This window comes from Taudactylus pleione, unplaced genomic scaffold, assembly GCF_031769625.1.
Source record: "Taudactylus pleione unplaced genomic scaffold, aTauple2 ptg000189l, whole genome shotgun sequence".
NCBI classification, from domain to species: Eukaryota; Metazoa; Chordata; class Amphibia; order Anura; family Myobatrachidae; genus Taudactylus; species Taudactylus pleione.
The window spans coordinates 4,001,817-4,009,421 of NW_028284591.1; the positions used below are offsets into that span (position 1 = coordinate 4,001,817).

Sequence of the window (7,605 nt, forward strand, 5' to 3'; positions counted from 1 at the left end):
AGATGCCGGAAATTAATTACAATTAGTCACACTGACTCCTTTTATGCCGCTGCGCAACTAGCCACAGCCGCTGCCTGAACGGCTGTGTCTGGCTGCGCAGCGGCATAAAAGGAGTCAGTGTGACTCATTGTAATTCACACTAGCCCACAAGTTCACTAATGACAGGTCGGGGACGACCTGAGGGAGAGGAGTGGCCACTCTCTTCCCCTCCCCTCAACTCCTCCCCTCCTGAGTGACTCATCTTACAGGAGTCTTTGCCCGGCTGGAGTTGGAGGAGGGGCCTCGCTCTCCCCTCTCCTTAGCTCCTCCCCTCCATCCCCAGCTTCCTCTTCTCTCTGTGCTACTGCTTGGACTCCGGAGATCTGACGTCACGATCTCCGTCCCCAGCGTTTAGGTCCAAGGTTAGGAAGGGGAAGAGCCATCCACGTGCTGCAGTTCTGGCCCCAGGTAAGTCAATTTAATTACTTTCTAGTTGTCATGCAATGGCTGTCACCCTGTCACCTAATGCTGTCACCCTCTCCCTGTCACCTAACGCTGTCACCCTCTCCCTGTCACCTAACGCTGTCACCCTCTCCCTGTCACCTAGTGCTGTCACCCTTTTCCTGTCACCTAGTGCTGTCACCCTCTCCCTGTCACCTAACGCTGTCACCCTCTCCCTGTCACCTAGTGCTGTCACCCTCTTCCTGTCACCTAGTGCTGTCACCCTCTTCCTGTCACCTAGTGCTGTTACCCTCTTCCTGTCACCTAGTGCTGTCACCCTCTCCCTGTCGTCGCCCTCTCCCTGTCACCTAGTGCTGTCACCCTCTCCCTGTCATCACCCTCTCCCTGTCACCTAATGCTGTCACCGTCTTCCTGTCACCTAATGCTGTCACCCTCTTCCTGTCACCTACTACTGGGGGCACTACAAGGGGGGGTTACTATTGGGGGCACTACAAGGGGGGACTACTACTGGGGGCACTACAAGGGGGGACTACTACTGGGGGCACTACAAGGGGGGCTACTATTGGGGGCACTGCATAGGGGGGGGAACGTCCACTGGGGGCACAACCATGGGGGGACTACTACAAGAGGGGGGACTACTACTAGGGCCACTACAAGGTGTGGACCACTACTGGGGGCACTATATAAATGGCAATACTGGGGGTACTGCATAGGGGGGGAACTTCACCTGGGGCCACTGTTTAAAAGGCACTGCAGAAGGGGTACCACTACCGGGGGCACTGTAAAAGAGGCACTGCATAGGGGGGCGCCAAAAAATATACTCGCTTACCAAAAAAACCCCAAATCCTTCCCCACCCTCCCTGCTGCACCGACCTGGCAGCCCCCTCTCGATGCCAGTAAGTATGCCTGGTTACTGTATGTAGGGATTTGAAAGTCAGCAAGCCACACAATGATTCATTATATTAATTAACTTCATTTGTATGTATTCTTTTGTATGTTGTGCTCATTTTTATGTATGTACTGTATAATTTAACAATACTTATCAACATTGTTTATTATTGCTGATGTTACTTATGGCTCTGTTAGCGTATTATAATTCTTCTGTCGCTGCTTTCCTGCTAGAAAATGTTACTGGAAACTAGGGACGAGCGGTTCGGATTCTGTGGATCCGAACCGCTCCAAACATTGGGGTTCTGAGTCCACCCAAGCCGAGGCTCGGGTGTTCCCGCCGACTAGGATCCCCACTGTGAAGCCGAACGTCAGAGTCCTGACGTCGGATCCTCGTGAGAGTTCACCTCTACATAAGGCACCGAGTCCCGCGACTCGGCGCCATTTCTCCTGCACGCTCCGGACTGCGCACTGCTCTGCTACAGGCTGGCTGAGTGGGACAAGTGGCTGTATAGGGGGAACTGCTCGCTGCACGCTGATGTATGCTGCGCAATGCTCTACTGATCACTGGCTGCCTGAGTGGGACAAGTGGCTGTGCTGGCAAAGTGGCTGTATAGGGGGCACACTAGTGCTGTGTCCAGAGACTCACAAGTGGCTGTGCTGGCAAAAGTGACTGTGTAAGGGGGCACACTGACTGCATGCTAATGTATGCTGCATTGCTCCGCTATACTGATTAAAGTGTCGAGGCTCACAAATGGCTGTGTGTAAAAAAAAAAAAAAAAACTAACATATTTTTTGGTGCTTTACCCCACTGTGTATACAGGCACCATGACTCCATGGGGCTTAGCCCTCGGTGTGTACAAGTACCGTGACTCCGTGGGCCTTAGCCCTCTGTGTATACAAGCACCGTGAATCCGTGGGCCTTAGCCCTCTGTGTATACAGGCACTGTGACTCTGTGGGCCTTAGCCCTCTGTGTATACAAGCACCGTGACTCCGTGCGCCTTAGCCCTCTGTGTATACACGCACTGTGACTCCGTTGGCCTTAGCCCTCTGTGTATACAAGCACCGTGACTCTGTGGGCCTTAGCCCCCTGTGTATTCAAGCACCATGACTCTGTGGGCCTTAGACCTCTGTGTATACAAGCACAGTGACTTTGTGGGCCTTAGCCCTCTGTGTATACAAGCACCGTGACTTTGTGGGCCTTAGCCCTCTGTGTATACAAGCACCGTGACTTTGTGGGCCTTAGCCCTCTGTGTATACAAGCACCGTGACTCTGTGGGCCTTAGCCCTCTGTGTATACAAGCACAGTGACTTTGTGGGCCTTAGCCCTCTGTGTATACAAGCACAGTGACTTTGTGGGCCTTAGCCCTCTGTGTATACAAGCACCGTGACTACGTGGGCCTTAGGACCTCTGTGTATACAAGCACCGTGACTTTGTGGTCCTTAGCCCTCTGTGTATAAAATAAAAGCACTGTGACTCTGTGTACACAAGCACCGTGACTTTGTGAGCCTTAGCACTCTGTGTATAAAATAAAAGCACCATGACTCTGTGGGCCTTAGCCCTCTGTGTATACAAGCATCGTGACTTTGTGGTCCTTAGCCCTCTATGTATAAAATAAAAGCACCATGACTCCGTGGGCCTTAGCCCTCTGTGTATGCAAGCATCGTGACTTTGTGGGCCTTTGTCCTCTGTGTATAAAATAAAAGCACCGTGACTCCTTGGGCCTTAGCCCTCTGTTTGTCCATAACACACAAGTACTGTGACTCAGTAGTGAGTGGCAATGTTTTACAGATGTGCTTTAAACTAGAGATGAGCGGGTTCGGATTTCAGAGATCCAAACCCACTCGAACTTAGGAGATACGAGGCAGATCCGAGTCGGCTCGGGTTTTCCCGCCTGACTCGAATCTCGAAACGAGGCAAAACGTCATCATCCCGCTGTCGGATTCTAGCAGGTTTTGGATCGTATGAAAGAGCCTGCGATTGCCGCCATTTTCATTCTGACTGTGGAGAATGAAGAGGAAGTAGGGGGCTGTGCTGTGCTGTTGCTGACTGTGTTTAAGGGGCTGGCTACTGTTGTCACTTGTCGGGGGCTGGCTGCTGCATAGGGGCTGGCTGGCTGTTGTCACACTTGTCATAGGGTCTGGCTGGCTGTTGTGCACTCCATACTAGGGCTGGCTGCTGTGCTGGGCTGTGCCTGTGTTACTCTATCTACTATACTAGGAGCTGTGCTGCAGCCAGAAGAGGGGGGGCTTCAGTGGCTTCTGTGTCACTGCAGTCCATAAGGTCTGCTGCTGTGTTGTCCAGGGAAGCTCTTCACCCCCAGTGTGATATTTTTTTATTTTTTCTGTGTGTGAGCTGTGCAGGGTGCTACCTGTGTCTATTAAGGTGCTGTTGCCTCGTTCAGGGGTGCTCTTAGCCCACCCAGTGCAAAAAAAAATGTAAAAAAATTAAGTGTTTTTTTTGTTTCTGCATGTGCAGTAGCCACACTTATCAGCAAAGTAGCTGCGCAGGAGACAGTGCTGCCTGTGTCATTTATCAAGGGTCTGCTGCCTCGTTTGGGTGCTTTCCCTCCCAAGTGCCCATAAAAAATTAATCCAATCAATCAATCAATCAATGTGTTTTTTTTTTGTGTGTGTATGCGTTAGCCACACTTATCACCAGTAAAGTAGCTGTTCAGGGGTGCAGCCTGTGTCATTTATCAAGAGGCTGCTGTCTCGTTCGGGTGCTCTCCCTCCCAAGTGCCCCCCAAAAATTAATCTAAACAATCAATGTGGTTTTTTTGTGTGTGTGTGCGCATTAGCCACACTTATCACCAGCAACGTAGCTGCGCAGGGGTGCAGCCTGTGTCATTTATCAAGAGGCTGCTGCCTTGTTCGGGTGCTCTCCCTCCCAAGTGCCCCCCAAAAATGAATTATGAATGAATGTATTTTTTGTGTGTGTGTGCGCGCGTGTTAGCTACCCTTATCACCAGCAATGCAGCTGTGCAGGGGTGCTGCCTGTGTCATTTATCAAGAGGTTGCTGCCTCGTTTGAGTGCTCTCCCCCCCAAGTGCCCCCCAAAAATTAATCCAATCAATCGTGTTTTTTTTCTGTGTATGTGTGCGCGTTAGCCACAAACACCTCTGCTGAGATTTGCATAAGTATGTAGTTGAAAAAATGGAATAAAGCAGCTAAAACTGCATTCTCCGATTATAGTGTCCCTACTCCCAGTACCTACCCATGGCCCTTCTACCTGAACTTCAGCGAGGCAGAGGGACAACTCCATGCAACCGTATTCCAGAGTGCAGCTGCTCCTCCTGTAGCCCAGGTCAGAAGATGTGTAGGGGGTGTGGTGATGATATGGACTAAAAAGGAGCTCACATCCACTAAAGTGGACAATGAATGCCCAATCTAACAGGGAGCGCAGCTGTAATTTATACACAACACAAGATGGGATGACGATATAGGCTTGGGTGATGGTATAATCTGGGGTGATGTATGCATCATCAACACACAATATTAATTTGTGCCCGCTGGAATCCACCATTTCAGTTGCCTCTGTAATTTTTGCACGTTATTGACGGTAAGGGTTTTTCTCGTCGAATTTGTAGTTCATTTTAATGGACATCATCTTTTCCACATTTTGGGGAAGCAGTCTCAGGCTGATCACTGACAAGGTTCCTGGCTGTGCTGAAAACTTTTTCTGCGTATACACTAGAAGGTGGGCAGCTCAAGTAAAGCAAAGGCAGTTTTGTGTAAGGGCCTCCAAATTGCCTCTTTTTCCTGCCAGTAGTTATTTACATCTCTTCAGATCTGTGTCCGTTGGGAAGATGAAACAATGTCTTCATCCCTTCTGGGATGAAAATCCACTCACAACAGCAGGCATGGTGCTCAAGAATTCTCAATAAAGACACAACTTAAGACTTGAACCTTAAATCTGAAATGTTGCATTTGCTGCTCTGTTCCGCTTGTCCACATATCATTTTGCTCTGGTTAAGTGGACAGTGTGAACAACGGCAGTTTGAAGGCCACTAACTAACTATGATTTTTTTAATGTTCCTGTACAGGTTGGGAAATGTTCATGTGGAAACTTTGCAAAGGATTATTTTACAGTAAATTGCTTTGGAAAGCAGTCTTCCTGGTCCCCTTCTGGAATTAAAATCCACTCCTAGCAGCAGAAGTTGGCACAGGTTTCTAAAGAAAGACACAACGTAAGACCTTAAGGGGTAAATTTAATTTACTAAAGTGAGAGTTTTTAGAAGTGAGTTTTAAAAGTGATATTGCCCATAGCAACCAAGCAGATTCTAACTATTATCTTCTAGAAGGTGCTAGGTAAGTGATGTTAAGTAGAATCTGATTTGTTGCTATGGGCAACATCACTTCTAAAATGCACTTGTAAAAACTCTCACTTTAGTAAATTAAATGTACCCCTTAATCTTAAATCTGTGCTGGTTAAATGGCAGTTTGGAGGCCACTAACTATGTTTTTTTTTAATGTCCCTGTACAGGTTGGGAAATGCTTTTTCATGTAGAAAGCACTACTAGAAGTCTTCCTGGTCCCCTTCTGGGATGAGCAAATCCACTCCCAGCAGCAGGCATGGCACTCATGAATTCTTCTGGGGCAAGGACTGATGTGAATGAGTAAAATATTTTTTTGTAAATGCCTCCTCCCCTACCCTCTCCCTCATAAATTTACTTTAGAATTGAAAAATTTAATTTACTACCAATCAACCCTTCCTGTCCCTGCCTTCAACTACATACATATTCCAACTCCCTCAGGCCTCTCTTGAATAATAAAAACATTTGTTTCCTGATGTGCTATGTTGGAAGTTGAACTGCCACGTGTTTGTGCCACCCACTGCTGTCACTTAGCTTAGTCAGTCAGCTAGCTTGGTGCAAATTTTGGGCCTAAACTGGATGAAAACAATAGAGTGAGCTGTGAGGTGGTCAAAATTGACTGGAAATGAGTGGAAATAAATATTATTGAGGGTAATAATACTGTGGGAATAAAAACAGGCCCATTTTATGTGATGTTAGTTGTTTTTATGATTTTTTAAGAAACAAATCCAGATCCAAAACGCCAAAACAAAACACGGAAGGGAGGTTTTGTCCAAAATAATCCAGATCCAAAACCAGGGGCGATCCAGATCCAAAACCAAAACACGGGGGTCGGCGCACATCTCTACTTTAAACTGTGGTGTCTGTGCCGCTGCTCTGTCGCTTAGCAATTAGCCAGCTCACTGCAGCCTTTGGCCAATAATGGTGATAACGATATTGTGAGCTGTAATGTGGTCTAAATTGACTGTAAATTACTGTAAATCAATGTCATTGAGGTTAATAATACTCTAGAAACAAAAAAAAGGCCCAAAATATGTGATTTTAGCTTTTTTTGGCAATTTTTGTAAACAACTCCAAATCCAAATCCAGTCACGGCCGGTTTGGCAAATCCAAATCTGGACGACGAATCAGAACCAAATCCAAATCCAGCAAAAACGGTTCGGTGCACATCCCTACTGTTAACTCGCTGTAAATATCAGCTCATGATGTAAATACAGTATCTAGTGTTAAGTGGCTGCAATACACCATTACAGACATTTAGAAAAGAAGCACAAAACAAAAAGAAGTTCTTTTCCTTTCTGGGGGACAGACAACCTGGCAAATCCATATTTAATTAGAGCCATCGAATTCTATATTGGCAGAGTTGCATAGTGGGTGAGTGAATGGAGGTCTGGGCCTGATTCAGAGCCGGACGCAATTAGCGCTCGCTCGTCCAGAAAATAGGGGTGGCTATTCAAATGAACCGTTCGCTGTTTGCGGTCTATTCACGCCTCTAGGTCTGAACGAGCTAACAAAACTTGCGATCGTTTTTTGAAGAAATACGCCCCCTGGCCGCTCGCATCCTACGTCATGTCCGCTATTTATTAGATTTATCGAGTACATCGACCAGCGTATGAACTGCTCGCTATGCTTGTGGTTGGTTTTTGCTACCACAATTTTGCGAGCAGTTCTGGCTATAAAATAACCCAGTGACGTGGTCGATGACGCTGCTGTATTAATTATGCTCACCCATAAAATGCCCGTTTTGACCTTTAAGCACGCCTGCGATCGGATCTCCACTCCCCGTTATCAAGCACCTTCCCCCGTTACCACCCACATACGCCTCATTCTGTCACTCAAAATAGCAGGCATTCGCTATTTTGTGAGCATATGAATTTCGACCGCACTGACTGGTTCGCGCATGCGTATAACGATCCGTACGCATGCGCAGTTGGGCAAACATCGCTCGGAGCGAACGAG

At 47.5% G+C, this 7,605-nt stretch overlaps 1 long non-coding RNA gene across 1 annotated transcript; it reads left to right on the plus strand.

The window, feature by feature from the left end:
* The first annotated feature begins 318 nt into the window (after nt 1-318).
* LOC148519503 (uncharacterized) lies at nt 319-6,249 on the plus strand. The gene is made up of 3 exons (XR_015878932.1): nt 319-447; nt 5,377-5,520; nt 5,817-6,249. It is a non-coding gene; the product is annotated as an uncharacterized LOC148519503 (long non-coding RNA).
* Nucleotides 6,250-7,605: the final 1,356 nt, after the last annotated feature.